The sequence below is a fragment of the Mauremys reevesii genome, linkage group 1 (genome assembly GCF_016161935.1).
Source record: "Mauremys reevesii isolate NIE-2019 linkage group 1, ASM1616193v1, whole genome shotgun sequence".
NCBI classification, from domain to species: domain Eukaryota; kingdom Metazoa; phylum Chordata; order Testudines; family Geoemydidae; genus Mauremys; species Mauremys reevesii.
In genome coordinates, this window is record NC_052623.1 from 35,748,347 (window position 1) to 35,772,753 (window position 24,407).

The 24,407-nt window shown below is 38.6% G+C and overlaps 1 protein-coding gene across 2 annotated transcripts in view; it reads left to right on the forward strand.

The window, feature by feature from the left end:
- Positions 1-24,407, forward strand: part of CNTN5 (contactin 5) — a 965,708-nt gene that overhangs the window by 143,651 nt on the left and 797,650 nt on the right. The window contains exon 3 of one of the 2 annotated variants that reach the window (XM_039485709.1): positions 2,266-2,432. The exons of the other annotated variant lie outside the window; for it this stretch is intronic. The gene's annotated coding sequence lies outside the window, so the exon portion shown is untranslated. The remainder of the gene's footprint in view (positions 1-2,265; positions 2,433-24,407) is intronic. 2 annotated transcript variants of the gene reach the window in all.

A 24,407-nucleotide genomic window follows, 5' to 3' on the forward strand; every position in this document is an offset into this window, starting at 1 on the left:
TTTTACTTAGCCACTTTGCAGAGAGGAACTGCATCTTAATAGAAGAGGTATAAGTGAAAAATATTGACTGGCTTCAACAATTTCTAAAATCTTTAATTGATAAAAATAAATAGGCTAATTAAGGTGAGATCAGATTCTTCCATCTTAGTTGCCATTGTTTCAGCCTTCTTTATCATGGTTCCTAAAAGGCTGGTTAAATATTTCCTGGGATATTTTTTTAAAAATAGAAAATTGGATTTTTGACGAAACAATTGTTGTAAACTTTGTGCTTTCTGTGAAAAATTCTATTTTATTGAAAAATCAAATGCCTCAACACCAAAATCTCAGATTTTGATTCAGACATCTCACCATAGTGGCTCAGGGGAGTTGTAGTTGAGCTACCTTAGGTCCTCATCCTCCTCTTTGGACAGGGCTTCCCTGCCAAACTATCTCTCCCATGAGTGGCAGCTGGTAAGCCTTGCTCAGAATCAGACGTTAGATATATAAATATACCCAGTACTAGGAGCAAAACTAAGTAACTTACTTATCTGTAGCAGATTAGTGCCACACATGACTCAAGCATAGATATAAAAGTCATCGTATGGGTCACCATTATTTTTGTGGAAGTTGATGTACCCCTACAAAGTCTCTACATATAAAGGGGTGCAATTCATTTAATAGTAACTCCACACTTTCTTTCTATTGCACTATATATTTGGAACATAATCCCACTTTGCATGGGGAAAATATCCACACTTTCCTCTTTCAGATACCCGCTTATGTTCCTCTTCTTTCACGAGCCTCTCAGATAAAGTTTCCTTACCTTTTTTTTTTCTGAACAGCGAATCTCATTATTTCCAGTTTGCATTGTAAGCTCTTTGGGATCTAATCCTTCTGTCTCTTTTGTAAAGTGATGTGTACTTTGACAGTTCTATATAAGTAAAAACCAGTCAGTGGAAGATCATGGGCAATTTATTGGAAAACTGATTATAAGAACACTTTCTCCACAGAGAGTAAAACAGTTAACAGAAAACTTCTCATTCAATTTTCCTAGATCATGGATAATTCCCATAACTCTGAAATTACTGTCACCACTGTGTATGTTGTTGTTGTAATTGGTTGCTAATTAGCAGTTCATGGAATAGACCAAATTGCTGCTTGACATGCAACTATGTGGAACAGCTTGGGCTCCCCCAATTCCCAACACTTGTTTTCCCTGATCTGTTTCACAAAATGTGTGCAAGACACAGTGCTGTCTCAGTGATTGGCCCACGAATCCGGAACTCACTCCCAGAAGATGTTTGACCTTCCTGGAATACAAAATCTTCAAAGTAAACTGTAAAACCCCATTCCTACCGCACAATATCACATTAAGAAAATGAAAAAAATCCATAAAACCATATAAAATAAACAAAGACCAGTCCATGTTGCCTGAAAAGCCTAAAGGGAGAAAAAACAGGGACAGTAGATTTTGGGGTTAATGGGATTATTCTTTGCTGTTGCTGTGGCCATCAAACAATAAATATAAGACAAGATAAATATAACCAAAGGCAAACAGCAGCAACTTCATTAATAAACATGAAAGACTGCAAACATCCAATGGGTGCCTGGGACTTATGTCATGTGATTTAATCCATGGTTTAAAAACCCAGCAAACTATTTCAGGGCTCAGAGACCTAAATACTTTTCTCCACAGCAGAGATTAGGTAAAAATTCCCCGTAAGTGGTGTGCTTTGTGTCTATACTTCACCTAAACCCACTTTTATCTTACAGCTGTAATATACAGCATAACTGCACTTAGTTGTCAGAGATGCAGACATAGGTTATGATCTTCAAAGCTGTCTAAGCATTTTGTACCACAGCTCCCACTGAAATTAATGGGAGTGGTGTATCTTCTAATTGGTTTGGAAAATCCCAACCTCATTATCACAACACACAGTGAATTACATATATGTATGTATGAGAATAGTACATAGCTACCCCCCCCATACAAAGAGGAATGTAACTTCTTTGGATGTGTACCCATTTACACCATGTCTGAATTTGTCCCAAAGGCTGTAATACAATGTCTTTTAGTTTTTTTTACTTCTTAGCATCCAAACAAACATAACATAACATGATAAATTACTTAGTTTACAGAGTAAGATTAACTGGTAGCCATCACAAGCAAAAAATAGGAGAGCAAAGTCAAGGTCATTGTAGTCCACTGGGATCTGATTGCTTCCTAGAACTGGCAGGAATTTCCATAGTTTGATTCTGCCTTTTCCTCCCTTTTGCACCCCCAAGGTTCCACATCAAAAATGGACCACAGCTGCAAATGAAAAAGTAGAGAGATAGATGCATTTTCCAGCAGACGTCATACTCCACATGCATGGCTTGCTAGGCCCAGAAAGTTGTGACCCTCAGATGAACCAGGTGTCAGCATTATTTCACAGGAGCATAGCAGAACAACAGTAGGTCTTTCATTTTTACCAGTGATTTATTAGCCAGTGCGGTGAGTTGCACTTTTATTTCTATTACACCATCCAACTCAGACTGAGCTGCAGGCTTATGACAGTAGCTGTGTTTGCGTTTTGGAGATGTAAATACCTTTCAAATCATGCTTTATATTGCTATATTTTCTATGGCCATTAAGTTGTGATGTTACCATCAGACAAAGTAAAAATGACAATGTCCACTTATATCCTTAAAAATATTTCAAAATAATTTTTTCCAATACCTTTGAGCGCTGCTCATGAACACCTGATTGCATGATTGCACTGATCAGGTGGCTATGAGCATGTTAGCTGTAATTTTTTTCTTAATTTTTTTTCTTTCCAGCTATGAGGATGATACTATATAATGAAGTGTGTGAAAAGTGTCCAATTCAAGTCAACATCATCTTCATTAGTTTGCTCTGAAATTGCTGTCTAGTTAAGAGCTGTGGAGAAATATGCAGTTACTGTCCTGCACTTCTACACTTAAAGGATTCCATATTTTAGACTGAAGCAGATTATGGATCAGATTCTTAGCTTATATAAATTGGTGTGGCTCCCCTAAAGTAAACGGAGCTAAGCTGATTTGCACCAGTTAATAATCTGAACCCATGTTTGCTGGAAGCAACTTTTGGCCTAGCTCAGATGGCTTAAAATACATTCACTTGTTACCTTCCTTGTAAAGCACTTTAATATCCACTATTGGGAAAAAAATTAATATGAGGTGGGTATTACAATTTTATTTCTTTAATTTGAAATATTATCAAAACCATTTTAAAAGTTGTTAAAAGGTACTATTTCACAGTCTTAGATGCATCTTTAGCATAGATTTTTTTTTCAGTGTGTTAAAATACGGAACCAAACCAAACACCTGTCTCAGGATATGACAGAGTCAGTGACATGTCAAGGCAATAAATTCCACTGGGCAGCAGGCTGCTTAGAGTTTAGGTGTTGCAGCACTGAATGGAGCTATGCCTGAGTACCCTTTAAGGTCTGGGCTATTAGGCCTAGACACACAACTGGCAGCAGCTGCCAAGAATACAGCTGGCCACCTCTACTTGGCTAGAAAACGATACCTGCTCCTAGCAGTCTGGAATGCGCCTGGCACTCACAGCACAGATGTCCCACCCACCCAATAAAACCTCCACCCTAAAAAAGGAAATTAATTAGATTTAAAAAATCCAAACTCCTACCTCAAGCAGAGATTTTACCCCTTAAAGATATAAGTGCCAAAGTCACTTTGAAATTCATTAGGGACTTCACTATTGCTTGATGGGACATGTAATGCATCAAACACTTTGATGCGCAGCAGTATAAAACCCTAGCTAGACAGATGTGTGATGGACAGAGGAGTAAGAACGCTTCACACCAGTACCCTCCTCACTCCATTGGCTCCCTATTTAGTATTCAGTTCATGGTCCCACTTATCTGGAAGATCCATCAATGATCTGGCTTGACTGGAGGAAACACCTACTTCTCCCTCTGTACCAGCACTAGGAGACTATTAGAAGATATCATGGAACTTGCAAAGCTAATTGGAGCTGGGAAAAGGGTGTTCTTGTTGAAGGGGTGTCAGCGGGTGGAATCCTCTGAACAAAAATCCAGATTAACTCATGTTATTTCCTTCAGAACAAAATGCAAGACTTGGCTTGTTTGCACAGGCCTTTCTTCAGCAAAGGAAGAGACACTCCAAACAAAAATGAAACATACAATCTTTCAATCTACAAGAATACAAGAGAATTTAATGTTAGTTTACTAGAGCCTGTAATGGGACTGTAGGAAAACCAGCTGGCTCAGTGATTAGGCAGTGGTCTTACAGTTTCTGCCAGCCTAGTCATCTCAGAGGGGCCCCAGATAAGTTGTGGGTAGTAGGCCTCAATCTCTCTGAATGCTCTTATTGTTCCCCATTGGGTTCTGCTACTGCAGACGACCAGGGGGTAAAAGTGGGACCTGAGCCCATCCACTCCACCAAGTCCCAATCCAGGGCCCTAAGCTTTGTCAAAGTGTCCATACCAGTTATTGATCCACCCCAAGTAACAATTTTCCCTGGGTCATTTCCTACCAGACTAGAGCTCCCCTTCTGGGGCATGGTCACTAACCTAGAAGATCAGCCACAGCAAAGCCATAGTCACTCCTACAACAGTTCCCAGCATCTGCCTTGTATTCCGATGTACCTATAACTTCTAGTTCCCCTTTCCTGGGCTACCAATGTCCTTTTAAACTATTACTCCACCAGGAGCATGTGCTGCTGCCGTTGTGGGGCAGGGCCGCCCTAGTCCATTGTTGCTCTATTCCTTACCCTAGTTCAGTGTGGGGCCTGTAGACCACTATCACAGGGCCCTGACAATGTTTAAGGATCAGATTAAGAATGTATTAGCTAGCAATTGGTAGCCTGGATGGATGAATGCAGATAAGTAACTATATCAGGACAGCAGCATTGTCCAATGAATAAACAATAATCTAAAGCAAGTGCAAATGTGTAGATATTTTTCTAGATATTATATTTGGAATGAAGCTAATATTATTGCAGCTTTAATAAGCAGCACCCCACTTACCATATGTCCCAAAGCACATGCTCTAGTGTCAGTGGTTGGATCACAGGATATCAGCACATTGATTATTTTTCTCTATTTAGAATTACAATATTTAGATGAAGACAAGCTGCAACTGTATCATAGGCAGAAAGCTAGAATGAAGCCTAGCAAATTTGTCTGGCTTTATGAGATTTCTGGCACTCCGAACCACTCAGTGTGCTTATACTGAAATGAAACAATAATACTGGCCTGATTAAACCATTATCTTGTTTACAGGACAGAATCATTATGATATCATCAACCTTTCTTTTCCTCTGGTGTAATCTATTGAGTCTCAAATGTAGTCAAGTGTCTAGAATTGAATTAGAATGGGAAATATGAAGGGATAATTGCAACATGTGTATTTCTTTATTAGTGGCAACAAAGAAGTTTACTGGGGGTAATTATCTTGGCTTAGAGAGCCAGTGTGGCAGTTATACCTGTGGCAGTTCTCTGCTTGGAGACCCACTGTTCCTGGGTATAAACAGTTAAGTTTTTGGAATCACTCCCACCTCCAAAAAGAGTTGATAGCTGAGCAGGATATTCCTATTCAAGTTCTCTCTCTTGCTCCACCCACCCATCCATCCATGCGCACACACACACACGCACGCTGTCTGTCACAGAGAAACACAAAACCAAAGCACTTTTTCATCATTCATCACAAGTCTCAAGTATCAGAGGCGTAGCCGTGTTAGTCTGGTTCTGTAGAAGCAGCAAAGAATCCTGTGGCACCTTATAGACTAACAGACGTTTTGCAGCATGAGCTTTCGTGGGTGAATACCCACTTCTTCGGATGCAAGTAGTGGAAATTTCCAGGGGCAGGTGTGTATATATAAGCAAGCAAGAAGCAAGCTAGAGATAACAAGGTTAGTTCAATCAGGGAGGATGAGGCCCTGTTCTAGCAGTTGAGGTCTCACTTCCTGTTTTAGTCCCCACATCATCCTTTTTGAGTGAAAGGTGAAAATTGATCACAAAGATAGGATCATATACTCAGTTAGGCTGGAGTTAGTGAAATGGAAGCGTCCAAACAATCTCTCAAGATGGTTAAATCTTTGCCAGAGTGCTTTTATGTTTGGAATGAATTCAAGAGTACAGTAGTAATAATGATATTGACACAATCAAGAGAGTAGAATAGTAGAGTTCAAACTATACATAAAGTTTTAGAGACCTCGTAGCAAATGAAATTGTTTGGCAATGAATAATTATCTCTCTCCGCTGAATTTTTAAGGCCAGTCCTTGGAGATTTATTGTTCGTGGTGATAATACTGTCATTCAGCCCATGTTATTAGAAGGTTCTTTCTGTGTTTGTCTACCAGTATTCATTGTTAAATATTCAAATGCACCTTAATGGAATCAAAAGTGTTCACTGATTGTACAATGGAAGCTAATGACTCAAATTCAGTTCCCGAGTTACAATTACCGTCAGTTATGATAGATTATTGAGTGGGAAAAAAGTAAAAAGAAATGTTGCAATGAGTTTTGAATAATCCATCAAAAGTTTGGGGTTTTATTATCATAAATCAGAAGATAAATTCCATTGCAAAAGAGCTAAAGAATCACTCGCTTGTTGGGAAAAAAGAGTACAGGAGGTAGGGAGGGAAGTGAAATGAGTTTTTTCAATGACGATTATGCCAACATCAAATCCAAACAATTTATTGGGTTACCCTAGGCAGTTTATTCATGAAACAATTTCCTTGTGGATATTTCCCACTGACTGTTCATCATATTCCAAACAGGCAAGAAGGGACATTGTGATCATGTAGTCTGACCTCCTGTATAACACAGGCCACAGGACTTTTCCTGAATCATTTCCTGTTTTATCTACAGCATATCTTTTGCAAAAGATCTTGGATTTCTGAAGCTTCTTCTTTACAGAGGTCCATATTGTCCAGGGTGTCATATATTACAGGCTCCGTCTTAGGTACATATTTGGCCACGTCACCAAAGTATCTGAGAACCTCATAATCTTAAGTGTATTTAAAAGAAATAAAGAATTGTTATCCACATCTTACAGATGGGAAACTGAGGCATGGAGATTAAGTGACTTGTCCAGCGTCACACAGGAAGTCCAGTGGAGCAGGAAAATGTACTCTCCCAAGTCCTAGGCTAGTACTTTAACTCCTGGAATGTAACTTCATTTACTGATAAAGTGATTTTATTCCCATTTTCACTGGCAAATGGGATGTAGAACCCTGATTGCTTTATTCCTACAATCAGTGTATTAGTTCTTTGCATGGTCATTTGTTTTAACTGTAATTTTATTTGCTTTTACCGATTTCATAGTATGGGATTCCAAATTCTGAAGGTTGATTCCTCCATATGCATTATCAGAAAGTATAGAGACTGAAAATTAAACAAGTAGTCATTTTAATTTGTTTATGGGCACAGCATCTAAGTAAGTTATTAAAAGAACAACAGTATTTGACCACCTGTATGTTGACCATAGATGACAAAAATATTTTTTGACAAATGGTAAAATGTGCCAAGTAACATTTAACCACTGCTCTTGTTTGGAAAAACTTTTCCTATTGAATAGTGCTGCCGTCTATACTCGTACAATACTATTTAAATTAAAAATACAGTTCAACCATGATTAACCTAGTAACAAGGTTACCTTCTCTCAATTATACCTCTACCCCGATATAATGCAACCTGATATAACACAAATTTGGATATAATGCAGTAAATCAGCACTCCGGGGGGTGGCGGGGGAGCTGTGCACTCCTGCGGATCAAAGCAAGTTCGATAAAATGTGGTTTCACCTATAACGCGGTTAGATTGTTTGGCTCCCGAGGACAGCGTTATATCAGGGTAGAGGTGTATCTGAAATGTTGATTATCCAAATTTTATTTACTACTCCTCTCACTCACTGGTATTTGGATAATGAAGTCTGAACTGTAGTAATTTTGTGGAGCAAAATAGAATACCACGGTAGCACATCTTTGGGGCTCCTTAAAAGTTCCTTGAAGTTAATAGAAAGCCTTTGAAGGAGGCTTTGGATGAGAAACAAAATAAAAGTAATACTTGCCCAATGGAAAACTAGCTGGAATTCCTGGGTGAGATCCTGGCTTCATTGAAGTCAATGGCAAAATCCCACTGATTCAGTGGGGCTAAGATTTGATTCCATATTTTTGAGGACATTTTTTCTGTAAGATATACATGTCAAAGAGAGTTGACTCATTAATTTACGTCTGTACCTACCATTTGGCACGGCTATTTGGTTTTCCTTAGAAATTAAATACTTTATATATAAATATGAATTTTATTGAATAGGCAAAGTAGGAAAAAAAACACTCTTTACCAAGTAGAGTATTATCCCCGATTTATACAAAATGCACAGGAAGACATTTTCAATAGCAGGTATAAAACATCTTTTAATTTGCTTTGCTGTTGGTTTATACAATTGTTTTTGGTTAATTTGGTGAAATGTCACTTTAGTTGCTGATGTTAAGGGCGCTCACAGCATTAACTACAGCGTGGGATAATATGTGAAGCTGCTCTGCAAGTTTCCCTGTATCGTTTTTTTCATATCAACAGAACCAAAATGTTATTGCTTCTGTACTTCAGCCTTGTGCCTCTGCTGAGCAGAGGCTTCCACTTGTGCTTAATTATGTCAAAGAGTAGCATGATTTTGTAATGTAGACGAATGATGCCAACAAGGGACTAGACGGAGAGACCATTAAATACTTCTGTTCCACTTGAGAGCTAATCCTCTGCTGAAACTAGGTCTCTAGAAATGAAAGACCCACAACAACATCCTTCACTTTTCATTTACTGTGCTTCTAAAATATCATATACAGTAAACTAGTTTTCTTCACATCTATTGGCCGCTCTTGAACACTGTTAGGTCCAACTTCTCCATCATTTTTTTCTGGAACTCTTTGACTGTACTTTCACTCATTTTACTTCAAATGGCAACATTTTCATAAGGACTGAGGATTTCTTTCTATTTTGGATCATTCTGTTTTCCCACCATTGCGTAGGTAGGGAAGCAAAGACTAACAGAGGTTAACGGACATGCCCAAGATCAAACAACAGGCCCAATACATATTCCTAGTCCTGTGTCTAGTTCATTTAGCCACAGTTCTCTCATGCCAAGTCAAATGGTGAAATCTTGGCACCACTGACAAACTGCCACTGACTTCAATAGGGCCAGGATTTCATCTAAAGAGTTTGTTGTACATAAAGCTTTGTCTCCATGGGGCAAAAATCTCTCAGTGAATTGTCCCCTATTACATATTTATTTTCCTGGTATGTATATCCCACAAGTAGTTACAATGTTATATAGGATCTCCTGGAAAGGAGCACCTGGGCATAGTGTCTAGTCCCCAGCTATTGCAGGCAAGCCCATCACATAAGCCCTTTCATAAACTCATCAAGTTCTATCTTAAAAGTAGTTAGGTCGTTTGCCCCCACTCCTATTGAAAGGATGTTCCAGAACAATAAATCCTAGGATGGTTAGAAAGCTAATTTCCAGCCTAAATTTATTCATGGTCTGTTTATATACATTTGTTCATACTGCCAAGTCTCTCAGTTTGAGGCCACTAGTTCCTATATTCATGTGCTTGGTAAGATATTCAGCTTTTTTTTTGCTTTTTTTTTTTAAAGTAAATTTCTTGCTCTCATGAGAGCAAGCCCGAAAACTTGTTCCTTAAAGGCTATGACACCACAATAGGAAATCACCCTGAACATTAGTCCTTTTTAAAAAAAATATGATTGTTAAAGCAGTCTCATGGTTTTTGAGGGCCTGATTCATGATTTTTAAGCTCTTGGGCTGGCAATATTGTAAAATCTAATACAGAGAAAACAAATCAGTCCCATGAGTGAAAAGAACATTTACTTATGCTTCTAGCCTACTCAAAGCAGGTCAGACCAATGCATGAAACAAGTTGGGCCAATGTTTTATAACTCACAAAAGAAACATTATCAAAGAAAACATAGCCAAGTGTCTGCATCATGGCACTTGCCACTATATCACTCAATATTACTAGGAGAAATAATCACTGCATTCTGTTACTCCAGGATAAAATATCAGAACTGAATAGAAATAGTTTCTAAATATAGCATCACTAGTTGGGTGAGATTAAACAATCAGAACAAACAGTGTTTGCACATTCAGCCTGGCTTTCTGTGCTCCTGTTCAGTAATGCAAAGAAAATTAAACTTTACTGTCCAGCAGGTCTGTCTCTGGACAAGCAACCAAGGTGGAGAAGCTAGTTTATTTTTGGTCTAACATCCTACCAACAGAACTGTGCAAAGAACTAATTTTTTGGTTTCCTGCATAAACTAAAACAAATGTTTTGTTCAACCTGAAAAAAAATGTTTTGTTTAGTTTGAGTATTTTTAACTTTAAAATAATTGAAGTACAATTCAAAACAAAAAAGGCATTTTGGAATAAAAAAATCAAAATGTCTTGTTTTGGAAATGTCAGAACAATTTTTTGTTACCTTTTTGTTTTGTTTTGACCAAAACATTAAGCAAATTTGATGCAGATTTGGAAAAAAAAATGTGGTCAGCCTGAATCTGTATTTGTCAGCAAAAAAGTTTCCACCCTACAATTTTGCCCTGCTCTATCCACCAATGAGTTTGTGTTCCCAGAGGAGATGAGCCATTTCCTCAACCTTCAGCATTGCTTTGAACTTAATTAATCAAAATATATGCATGTCTGTATATCATATCAAACTTTCTGTGCATTAAGAGTGTTACAGAAAAATGTAGTAAGAACACATTTCTCCAGTGTGGTTCTTATTTTTAATTGATATCTTGTTCATTGAATCAGATGAAATGTGAAATGCCAAAGAAAAAAATAAGTTCCAAAGATCAAGAGTGAAGTCACAAACATGTTTATTTTCTAGTAGAACTGAGGAGAAACAGCCATGTTCAGACCTTTAATCTGGAACTGGGCAGACCTTAAGGCTGCAAACCCTCCTGTCTCCCGGAATCAGGCCATATCTCCCAGAAGCTACTGTAGTCAAAGTGGGAGATTTTAGGTGCTAAAAATCCACTGGTGCAGTGGAGCTAAGGCAAGCTCTCTGCCTGCCCTGGCCTCGCGCCACTCCTGGAAGTGGCCGGCTTGTCCATGTGGCCCCTGGAGAGGACAGGGGGTCTCTGCGCACTGCCCCCTCAAGCGCTGACTCTGCAGCTCCCATTGTCCAGGAAATACCACCAATTGGAACTGTGGGGGAGGTATTTGCGAGCATGGGCAACGCACGGTTCTCCCCATGACCGCCCTCCCCCAGAGTCATAGGGATGTGCTAGCCACTTCTGGTAGTGGTGCGGGGCCAGAGCAGGCAGGGAGCCTGCCTTAGGCCCATTGTGCTGCTGACCAGAAGCCACCCGAGGTAAGTGCCGCCTGGCCAGAGCCTGCGCCACACCCCCCCTCCCACACCCCAATTCCCTACCCCAGCCTGGAGTCCCCTCTTGCACCCGACTCCCTCCCAGACCCCACATCTCTCACCCTCTTCCACACCCCAAACCCCAACCCCGGACCTGAGCCCCCTCCTGCACCCCAACTCCCTCCAAGAGCTTGCACTGTGCATTCCCTCCAGCACCCTGCACCAGGCTTAGCCTGGAGCTCTCCCTACACTCTGAACCCCTCATCTCCAGCCCAGAGCCTGCACCCCAACCACCTGCCCCAGCCCACTGAAAGTGTGAAAGTGAGAGAGAGAGAGAGCGATGGAGGGAGCGAGGATTGGAGAAGAGGCGGGCAGGGGTGGGGTCTCAGGGAAGGTGCGGGGCAAGGTTGTTTGGGTTTGTGTGATTAGACAGTTGGCAACCGTAGTATACCTCTGTTAAAGATACAGGCTTTTGCAACATGCTGCACGTTAGACACAGAATTGTAGATGTGTAGGGTTGGAAGGGACATAGAGAAGTCACTTAAGAGAGAGCAAGAATCAGTCAGGAAGAAGCGCCTGGGCCAGAAGCCATAGCTAGCAATGAGTGACAACATCAGCCTCTTAATATCCTTTCCTGCTCCTCTTCCTATGCCAGAGGGAATGAAACTATCCTGATAGCCCTTCCTTCCCCTGCGATGATGAGTGACAATACACCCACCAAACTGGCAGCAGCTACCCGTGTCTCTCTGCCTCCCCTGGCCCTTTGGGAGGAGTACAGATTCCCCTGTGTTACACACAGTGACCATCCGTGGCTGAGTGTTGATAATCCCCCAGCAACTGCAGCTCCCAGCAATTTCCTCTTTCCACAGAGTGGGGGAAATGAAAATTCCCAGTCCTCTTCCCAATTCCCCCTGTTGCACTGGTGAGCGACCAAAACCAAGCGTGATGTTGGCCAGAAATGGAAGGGGAAGAATGGTTTGTGTAAACTGAGTAAATTGAGTTAACCTTAGATTTTTGCAAAGCACATTCCCATTAACCAGGTCCATACAGCACAGAAATAAATCTAAACTAATTAATGCTTGTGTTTAATTTAATTCACTGAAAATAACCCAAAACACACTCAAATTCCATCTTTCTCATTAAGCCAATGAAAACCTTGTCTGTGGTGTCAGTGTAGCATATTACAAGATGTGTTCAGTTAACCCGGAAGCACGAGGAGAATTTCACAGAAGAGAAAATATAAGAACATAAGAATGTAAGAACGACCATACTGGGTCAGACCAAAGGCCCATCTAGCCCAGTATCCTGTCTTCCGACAGTGGCCAATGCCAGGTGCCCCAGAGGGAATGAACAGAACAGGTAATCATCAAGTGATCCATTCCCAGTGTAAGAGATTAGTCAAAATATTTCTGTGGTAAATGACAGGTTTCAGAGTGGTAGCCGTGTTAGTCTGTATCAGCAAAAACAAGGAGTCCTTGTGTGTTTTAGCCTATGAAAGCTTTTGCCCAAATACATTTGTTAGTCTCTAAGGTGCCACAAGGACTCCTTGTTGTTTTGGTTTTGTGCTAAATGTCTCCCACAGATTGGTTAGTGTGGTCATTGAGCACAGACGTCTGCTCAATTCAGTTTTCATCTTGGCTTTGCAGTTCATCTAGCAGTTTGTATGTTAACAGTAACTCAAAATAGAGAAGAAAAAAACAAAATGCACACAAACAAATAAAACCCAAGTTCTAAATACAAACAAACGTTTTTTCAGGGACTGGCATGCAAGAAAGTGGAAAGAATCTTCCTTTAGATAGTGTAGCCTGTTTGATAACCTTCCGGGTTACCTTTTAATCAACTACATACATTTAAGGTGCATGAATTCATGTTCAAGCTTCAATATTGCTAGAGCATAATATTTTATTCATTCAAATGTTGTGCCACACTGGAATCAGCTCCTGAAATAACTTGTTAACCACTGTCCCGGGGCAGCGGATACATTCGTAATTCAAAAATGTTCAATAGTCTACATCAATCATGAGCTACAATTTCTGAAAGCATAGGCATATCAACGCATGTTAATAAGTATAGTCTAGAATATAACTGGAAAGTGCAAAGTCAAGAAAAATGAATCTACCAATGTTAGGGTCACAGAGGGAGCAGTCAAGAATACTTGAGGCCATATTGGTACATTTCATAATTAATTTAGAAATTGGTAGAGAATGTCCTGGTCAATTATCATAATATCTTTATAATATATTTATTAAAGAACAGAATACACAGAAAAACTTTCCAAATAGGTTTATAATCTTGTGCGCGCTCTCTCTCTCTCTGTATATATTTGGAAAGTTTTTCTGTGTATTTTGTTCTATAATAAATATATTGTATAAATACATTGTATATATTTGGACAGATTAGTTATCCAAAGCCAGCTACAATTTACAATTCAGAATGTTTCAATATCCAGCCCTAATTAAAAATATAGCCCAAGTGTTTGTATCTGACTTATCCAAAACTCTGTGTTGTTTTTGTCCACTCCTACCACATCAAGTCCTTTTTATTGACCATGTGATTAAGCTGGTATTCAGTCACAGCCTGGGAAATTGGTACAGCTATCAATGAAAATCACCTTTCAGCTGAAGGCGATAGCCTTCTCTACGCTGGGGAAACTGCTGAAAAACATCCCAGTGGTTCAGTGGGAGCTGTAGCATGGACAAGGTTCCAATGACCAGGAAAGGATTGAACTATTTTTTTTAAATTAAGTTTCCTTTCTGAGTTTAATAGTGATAAAATCAGTTCTGGCCATTGCAGCCTTGAATGTGCACATTTTAATACCAGTTCAGCTGAATCATTTTAGAAATGATTTAGTAAATTTCCCCAATATGGATTGCAAAAATGAGCTACTTGACAACTCAAAAGTGTATCCATTATCCTGCATTTCATAAATCTGTGTTTCAGCTTTTAGGTGCTGTGACCTTGTGATTGTGTGTGAAAATATGGTCATGATTGCCGAAACTTCTCATTTATGGGTCAAACACTTGACCATTAACTTAGTAAAGGCTCATGACAACATTTAACCACTCTTCAAATGATATTTCCTTCCATCTCAGATGTTAATTCATTTCAGTAAATTTTAGTCACCTGTCTTTACTACATGTATAATCTGTCCCTTAATTGTGAAGAATGTGGGACAAAATAAAGGCCAGTCCTATACCATAAACGTACATTGGTGTAACGACGTTGCACAACGACGTTGTGAAAAATCCACACCCCCGAGCAACAGTTATACTGCCCTCACCCATGGTGTAGATAGCGCTATGTTGCTGGGATGACTTCTGTCATTGACATAGCTACCACCTCTTGCAGAGGGAGATTAACTAGGCCAATAGGAGAAGCTCTTCATCAGTGTAGTGGCGTCTGCACTGAAGTGCCCACGGACGCAGGCTGCAGCATATTAAATGTAGACCTGCCCAAATTCACAAAATATACTCATCAATATATCCAAAAGGCTGGCAGTTGACAATGTAGTTGAAAAAAACTCCCAACTAGCTAAAATTTGGGAGGATATGTAGCAATCTAAAAATCTAGTCTAAGAGTGCTGGATTGCTTTGTCTTTCTTATTGGAAGGTCATTCTGCCCTAAAGCATTTTTCTCTGCCACCCATCAAAGGTAGCAGAAGGTCTCTAAAGAGCATATGTTTAAGCATAGTAGCATACCTGTAGGTCATCATATAGAAGGGCAAATTTTTCTACATAAATGAGAAAGAAATCTTATGACTTTACGAAAATAATAATCATTTTAAAAACATAAATATTATTTCCTACTCTTGATTTCCCAGTGCTATCTGTCATCTACATCTGTCTTTGTGTCTTGTACAACACTAGGTGCATTATTGATACTAAAAAAAGAATAATATCCTTTGTGGTGAATAGATTTTATATATGTGATATGATGACAAGCATGACATCAATGCAGTCCCTTCTCTTGTAGTTTCTTCGAGGGCAATTTCTTGGCTCCTATTAGCCAAGTTCAGGATTGTTCTCTTATACAGACTTTTCCCTCCCCACCATAATGGATCTGACAAGGATCTGTTTCATTTTTTCTTATTGTTGAGCTGGCATGTTTTTAGACTTTTCACTTTTCAACACAGTTTTGATAAAACAGATTATATTCAGATACTTAAAAACCTAAGTTTAATAAAAGCAGGTGGTAAAGTGTCCCATCAATGAGTTTGTTGTTACATCTCCTCCTAGGTAAAAACCAAAGAGGCTCCTTTAGTGAGCATTTAAAGCAATCCAAAACACAGTCTTTAAGGAGGTGGTGGTTTGTTTTCAGAGACTCTATGGACTTTGAATCATCTGGGGAGTTAATAGAATGTCTCTAAGCCTTTTTGTTTAAGGAGGAAAGGTGTGTGTTTGATGCTCACTTTGTAATCCTTATGCAGTGGATTCTGTGTCCACTGAGGTTGGGCAGAATCAGAGTTGCAGAATCTGATCCTGTAAGATGGAGAGTGGTTCTAGAAGTTCCCAGAGGAGTGACCCTAGATCTGAGTTGTACCTGACCTATGTAGACCTATACAAAAAAGTGTCTGGATTGATGGTCTTTAAGGCCTTTGGAAAATGAAAGGGTCAATTCTACAAAAGATGGAGTCCAGCAGGGATGATTTTTGAAGTTCTGTCTGCTCCCTGCACTTTGTTTAAAATCCACACCCCAGCAGCTGAGCTAGGTACTGAAGAGATTTAAGGGAATCCTCCCTCCCAAGCCCCTTATAGTTTAAAAAAAAGCCAAAGCTGCGTACTTGCTAGGCCCCCAAAAGAAAGGATTTGTGCAAGGGCAGATCTCTTAGCCAAATCATGCAGCTCCCTACTCCATCTTCTGTGTATTCCTGTGCAAGGCTATGTACTCTTCACAGCTCCCCAGATACAGCCTCCCCCTCTACCTTTATGCGCTAGAACTGCCTCTTCTGTTTGGCATGGGGACCCTCTGTGGACACCGAGGACATGGCTGGATTCTTCCTTCTGTAAGTGCACAGGCCTTAGTGCTGATGTTTTCTAGGACCATTTTGGTGTTCCGTGGTTGTACAGCATCTGGCACAATGGGGTCCTGATCCACGACTAGGGTTCCTAGGTGCTATAGTATTAACAATAATTAACATTCTTTCCTCTTTCAAGAAATGAAAATAATTCTCATTGTTTGGGTCTGAAGCTTCCCTCACTATTCAGAAATCATGAGCAAAAAAAATTTTCTACATGGAAAAAAAATCAAGCCCCAAAAACAACCAACCCCCCCTCCAAAACCCAAAAAAAACCTGTTCAAAAACATCAGTTTGCCTCAAAAAAAAAAAAAATTTTTTTTTCAAAAAAAAAAAAAAAAATGATGATTCATTTCATCCACAAGAAAAATTTTTTTTTCAATTTCATGATTTTAATTTTCCACAACATTTAATTTATTTATTTCAACATTTTGATTTTTTGTCATTGTTTTTTTCAAAAATTTTTTTTTAAAAAATTTTTGAAAAAAATCAATAAAAAAAAAAATAAAATTTTTATTTTTGAATTTGAAAAACCATAAAATTTTAAAACTTCAAATTATTATTCACTGAAAAACTTTTGTTTTTTAAAATGAAATAGTAATGAAAAATTTATGATATTGTTACATGAATTAATGAAAAACAAAATGACAACTTCCTCTCATGCTAGTTACTTTGAAAAACTTCATGATACTGTTTGATTATAAATAATTAAATAAAAATTAAACATTGTGAAAAGATTTAATAATAACACACAATTAGAAAGATGCATTATGGTTAAATACAATTAATATTCACATGACTTTAACTAATACAATTAATATTCATTGATCACACTATATAACAATGTTTTGGCATCTTCTCAGCAAAAAACTCATACTGAACTGCATTCTTGAATTGTGTATTGATTCTTCACTGATATATCACTGGGTTTTGGTTTTTTGTGAATATGGGACAATTATTTTAGTTGGGTTTTTTCAATAATTTTTTTATATATTTATTTGAAGTATGATTTTATTATATAATTGCAACGCACGTTCAGCTATATATTGGTGCATATTACATAAAAAATCACTCTATCTGTAATTTATATTTTTACATTACAATGTACAATGGTCCTTTCAGCACATCATAAATTTGCTCTTTACAAAAATTCAAAAATTTCAAAGAAAATCTCATTTTTCTTTCATTCTTGCATTTTATTTCAGGCAATAAAAAGTTGCTAAATTTTTGAATAGATTTATTTTGTAATTGTTTTTTTTCTTATATTTTATTTATTTGTATAATTTACAGTTTATAAAAACAGTGTTGTTGTTAGTTAAAGGTAATGTTGTTATGTTGTGTTGTTTTCAACCCACAAATGACCACACTCACCCAAATGGCCCTATGTCAATCCACTCCCACTTGGGTCTTGCCACTTTTGTTGCTTACACTGCACACCGTGGCGCCTCCTCCTCCTCTCACTCTCATCCAATCTGCTGCTCTGCTCTCACACTGGCCTTCTGTGTCTGTGCTGTCTTGTGTCACTTCCTTCTGTCTCTCTGTCCACTGTCTGGCCTTCTGTCTCTTGGTCTCCTTAGTCCTGCCTTCCTGGGCAGTCCCACACACTGACAACCCACTAAGGCAAGCAGTCCCCACTCCCCTGGCCCTGGCTCAGGCCTGCTCCCAGGCTGGTAGGCCAGCTTTCTGCCACCTCCTGCCAGGTTCTGAGAGTCCTGTTGACCTGTTGCTACTGCCTGGTCTTCCTCTGCTTTCTCTCTCTCTGCCCCCTGCCTCTCTCCCTGTCCTCGCCTTAACTGACTAGCCGCTCACACCTCTCCTTCCTACCTCTAGAAACTTCTCTAGGAGTACTACCAGACTACTGAACTCTCCTGCTACTCCTCCCTCTCTCCTACCTCCTGACTTCTCTCCCCTCCCCTTCTTTGCTCCCACCCCATTGTCCCTGACTTCAGCTGGGCCCATCCCACTGTTCCCCCTCAGGGCCCACTCCATCCCATCTCCAAGTCATCCATGCTACCTCTTGTCCTTCATGCAACCTCCATGTTAATTATACATTTGTTATATACATACATGTTACATTACATATATTCAATTCATACACATGACATTTTTGTAAAAAAAATGTAAAAAATGATTGTAATAAAGTTTCCTCAAATTTTTTTTTAAACAAAAAAAAAAAAAAAACTTTTCTTTTTTTTTTTGGTCTTTTTTTTAATTTTTTTTTTTTTTTTAACTCAGTCAGGCCACTTTCCAGAATGCCCAGTATCCTGTCTGCTGACAGTGGCCAATCAGTCAGACCCCTGCTCCTCCCAGCTAATGTGTCTGCTGACAGTTGCTCTCCTACCATCCACCCCCACCCTCCAACTCCAACCATGTAGGGATCCCATTCCCACCTCTCAGGCCACCTGGCTGATAGCCATTAATAAACCAAACTGGCCATTAGCCATTCCCATTCTCTTAATCATGTTATTATTTAACCTTCTCTTATTTCCTCTAGTCTCCTAGCCTCTCAAACTCCCTCAGGCAAGGTCTCCCACACAAGGAGTTCCTTTGAAAATGAAAAATAATTCATTTTGTTTGTTTCCTTTTTGCTTTTTTTTCATTTCATTACCAACTTTCATTTCATATTTTTATGGGAACTAGTAAATAACTACTCTAAATTTTATTCCTTCTATCTTTCTCCCTATTATCATATCTTTTATTTCCTTAGTTTTTAGTCCTAAAAGTCTAAAACCCTCTTCCTCTTTAATCTCACCTAATCCTTCCCAACCCCCTAATCATCACCTTTTGAGATTCCAACCCCTTTTGAGATGAGTTTTCTTAGAGAGACTTTTTTGAGATGAGGAGCATATATCTGAAGGGCATATTATTCTATATATTTATATAAGATATATAATATATCCATTCTATTTCCCTTCATCTTTTTTCTCCCTTTGCTTTTGCATTTTACACTTTGATTGCTTTATTACTGCTGACTTCACGATTTTATCAAGATCTCTTCTAGCTCGATTTCCATTAACCATATACCAATTTATTGTATATTTGTAGTATGTATTGTATGTGCATTACATTACTTATTTATTTTTTCCATTTGACATTTCCACATTTCATTTTGTTTTTTATGAGATCTTTTTTTTTTTTAGTTTTCTTTTCTTTTCTTGTTCTCTTTTGTCTGCTTTTGTCTTATTTGACAGTTTAGTACCTGCTCTGTTTGACACTTCACCCACCTCACAGTTTAATTATTTCTAAATTAATGAAATGGTTGAATGGATTGGACTGAGGACTGACCACCCCCTCTACCCTCCCACCATTTACCAAATTTTCCATTCCTACCCCATTTTACCCCCCTTCCTTTTTTATTCCCTTCATCCATGAATCCAATCTCTTCTCAATCCATGAATCCTTTATTTATGTAAGAGCTGTAGAGGGACTTTGTCAAGGACCTTTGAAAACCTTGTCAACACTATGCAAATGGATGCCTTGTCCTGTGTTTGCACATTGACCCTTTGTTTCATGTTAGTAGATTAATAGATTAGTAATAGAATAGACAGAGACCTTTATTTTGCCCATGCTGAATTTCAATTCTAATCTATGTATCTAATTTTTTCTTTTATTATATTTTTTCAACTTATTTGATTTACAACACTTTTGCTTTTACCTGTCTGTAATTAATCATCACTCATCATTGGCCTGATTCTAACATCACTTGGACATGTAGTAGTTCAGTAGTTTCAGTAGTTCACAGTTGACAGTGGAGAGACCAAGTAGAGTTGTACCTATCATATAAATAAGTTAGTTCTCCGTGTTTCTTTTAGGGATGCTGGCTTGCAGCAATATATTCATGGTTAAGAAGATGATCACCTCATCCTCAGCCCAGCCAGCCTGTAGCACATCAGATAGAAAGAAAAAATTTTTTGCTCTAGTTTGTTTTGTGCTCTTCAAATGACTGCTTTGCCCTGACATAAAAACCAATATAGCATATAATACTATGCAGGATGTCAGTAGGGATTATTGATCTCCATAATATTTCTCATTGATTTATATCATCATAGAATAATCTCAGAGGCTGCTAATCATGCAAATAGGTAATTTATATGACCACATTTTCCTATCAGTTTACCCACACCCACCTTTCCCCATTTCTACTATTTGTTTGTTACACTTACTTCTTGGGTCTTATCTTAAACTAGAATCTGATCCTGCAAGCACTTAAGCACATACATACTTTTACTGACAATTAAAATTACACCCACGTGTAAATGTTTGCAGATTGGTGCTTTAACTCATAAACTCATTGGGGCAGGGACTTTCTTTTACTATGGGTTTATACAGCAACAAATACAGTGGAGCCTCAATTCTGATGGGGCCTCTAGGTGCCATTGATTGTAATATAAAATGATGACGTTTAATAGGATCATAAAGTCGGTCTAGTGTGTAGTATGGCCCTGCTGAGATATTGCTAGTGGAAGGTACTATGGTGGCCTGGCTTACAGTAAGTCACAGGCAATTCATGAGCCTGCAAGATTTCTGTCTCTGAAGGAATGCTGGTTGCAGTTGCTTTGTGTTGTTAAGACTGGTGCTGCCAGGCAGAGAAACTCTGGTATTGCTTTGGTTAAAATTAGTCTTCATCTTTTTTTAATTGAGTTTTGCTCCTAACAAGTTCAACTTTATAATTTGATATATTTCTACATAATGAAATAAAATTATTTCTGGCTTAATAAAGTTACTTCAGTCTGGTTATCACAATGATTGCACTTATATTGTTTGTCTGGCAGGTCGGGGAAAGGCTTCATATTATGTATACACATACATGTCTCACGAGAGTTAATGCAACAGGTAACAGTAACCGAGGCATTAAATAATAGTGACCACAATCTAATTAGGTTCAACATGCTGGGGAGAGACAAGCTACCAAAAATTGACACTAAATTTCAGAAAAAGAGACTTCAAATAAGATATTGCAGATTGAGAATGGTTCAGAGAAGGATGATGGCGAGCATGGGAAAAGTTATTGAAAAGTTATTGAAAAGACTGAGGTTGTGTGATTTAGAAAGATGATAAAAAGAGGGGACATGATTAAAGTACATGAGATAATGAATAGTATAGAAAAGGTATATGGGAAACTTCTGTTTTCCCTGTCTTATAACACTAGAACAAGGGGATGCCCAATTAAATTAAGAGTTGGAAAATTTGAAAAATTATAAAAGGCAATACTTTTTCTATGGACCGGACTGCCTCAGAAACTGATTGAGGCCACGATTTTAGCCAGATTCAAAGAAGAGATGGACATTTATATGGATAACAAGAATAACAAGAGTTATCAAAAATAATTATAAACTTTTTGGAAGGAATATTAAACCTTATGCTTAGGGTTTAAGCCAAATTCTAACTATTATAGATCAGGATGAGAGCTAATGTGGAGGGTCAGATTATCCCACATCTGTCTCATGCAGGGTTCTTACACCTTCTTCGGGCACGTCTACCACTGGACACTGTTGAAGACAGGATGTTGGACTAGAAGGTCCTTGGGTCTGATCCATTATGGCAATTCCTACTTGCACTCAGAAGACTGGACTTGGGGCTTAGCAGGTTTCAATGACAGCATGATTTCAAGACCATGAAATTGCATTTGTATTAATGAGAGCCTAAACTAGCATTAAACCCAAGTTTGACATAAAGCCCAGACTGAGGGGGGATTTTTTTGGGGGGTGAGATGGAATATTTTACTTTATTTGGTAGATGAATCACTGAGGGACAATAAGATGGAACCCCATGATGCCATTTGTTAGAATTACATTTTTAAGAACTGCTCTTTAAGGCTTTTAGAGATTTTGCTATTACAAAACCAAAATGTCTTTGTAGGACATCACTCTTCAGTTGTCTATTATTTTTTTTTCCTTGGGAGAAAAAAGCACAGCTACAGAACATTAATGTGTATTGCATTGCAATGATGTCAGGAGAAATCAGGGCAACATAACCACTCAAATTCATTTCTGCAGGGCATTGGTGTAGCTGAGAATTCAAGAGAGACCTCTTTTCTTTCTGTTCTCAAGCAAGTTTTCAACTTTTGCCACTGCCAGCCTGCTCCTTTTGACCTGTTTTAAGCTTTTAGAGTTTAAAGCTGTCCCCACCTCCCCAGCTTCATAGAATGCACATCAAATATCAGAGAAGGGAATTTTCTGTAATGGACTATGCTTACCAAAATGTTTTTCATTGCAACACTGGCAATACTAGAGAATGAAGTTCTCAATTCAGTTAGAACATGGGCTACAGAAATGTATGGGTTGGGAAGTGCAAGCTATCCCACAGGTATTAACAACAAATCTGATTAAACCATAAAGTTGAGGGGACACATCAAAACATGAGTAGGTAATTTAATCTCTACAGCCTTCAGTTCTGAGTGTATTGACTGAGATAGTCAAGAATACTCATTTGGCTGTTGTTAGTTGTTGTGATGTAAAATTAGGAACCAGATTATGATCACTAAATAATTTCACACTAGCTGCTGAACAGCCTTCCTGTGGTAAACACTTTCGTCACTATTGACAAAGGCCAAACTACTGGAGTTTTAATCACTAACCACTTCTGTATTGTTCTGTACATTGTATTTTCATTGAAGAAGCATCTCCTGAGTGGACCTGGATTTCTCCACTCTGTTACTCCATTTTTTGCAGCAGACTTCATCCATTTCAGTGGAGTTACACTGCAATAGAACTGGTGTAATATCATGGAGAACTGGGTCCAAAATGTATAACTCTCCCATTTTGTTCTGAGGAAAAAGTATAGGCACAATAAAAGCTTGACACAGTTGCAAGAGTTGTTACTGAATAACGAATATGTTTAGAAATCTATAAGAGAATAATTGATTGTTATTGTCAGTTGTTATTTATATTGCAGTAGCATTTAAAGCCATCAGCCAGGTCAGGGTCCCATTATGGTAGGTAGTAATCATTACTATACACAAATCAGTATTACTTTTGCATGAGATGCAGGACCGAGGATATAATTTCTGCTGCTCACCAAATACAAAAAAAATACAATAAAATAAAAATACCAGGAATAAACCATGACCTCTATATGATGTTTGTAGAAGTAATGAAGTCTTTTGATAATGTTAATTGTGAGGGTCTTTGGTGGCTCTTGCACAAAAAGTCAGGTGCATGCACAGATTCATCCCCATCATGCATTCATTCCATGATGTCACGCTGACTAGAGTGCGGGAAAATGGTGCTTCATCAGAGCCTTACTTTGTCACAAAATGGTGTTAAGCAGGGTTGTGTGCTCATGCCTATACTATTGACTATTCTCTTTCATGCTATGCTGCTAGAATCTTTCAGAGACTGCAGCCAGGATATTTACATTCAGCTCTGCACAGATATCAGCATCTTCAGTCTCCAGCATCTTTGTGTTCATACTTATGTGGTCGTCTTCCTCGTTAGGGAGTTCCTCTTTGGTGATGACTGTGCACTTGTAGCACATACAGAAGATGTGAAGCATCTAACTGACTGCTTTTCTAGATCAGCAAAGGGATTTGGACTCTCTATCAGTCTCAAGAAAACTAAAGTGCTTTACCAGCCATGCTCCAGGAAAAAATGGGTTCTGCCTCTAAAACCACAATTAATGACACCTTGCTTAATGCAGTAGAAAACTTTTGCTGCCTTAGCAGCACTTTATCTCACAATGTCATGATTAACAATGAAATCACACAGAACATTTCTAAAGCCACTTCTGACTATGGTCAACTTTGTCACTGCTGGTAGATATGAGAGGCATTTGACTTCACACCAACATTAGTGTCTATTGCGCAGTTGTGTTCAGCACTCTTCTCTTCAGCTGTAACATGAAGTGGTCAGAAGGGCTACCAAACACTGAAGACCTGCACGAGAGCTACATAACTAGCATTGAATCTTTAATCATACAGGCAGAATTTCTCTGGGCTGGTCACCTTGAACATGTGGATGATGTGTGACTTCCCAAAGCCATATTTTATGGACAGTTGAAAACAGGAGCATTTACACTGGGATGCCAATGAAAA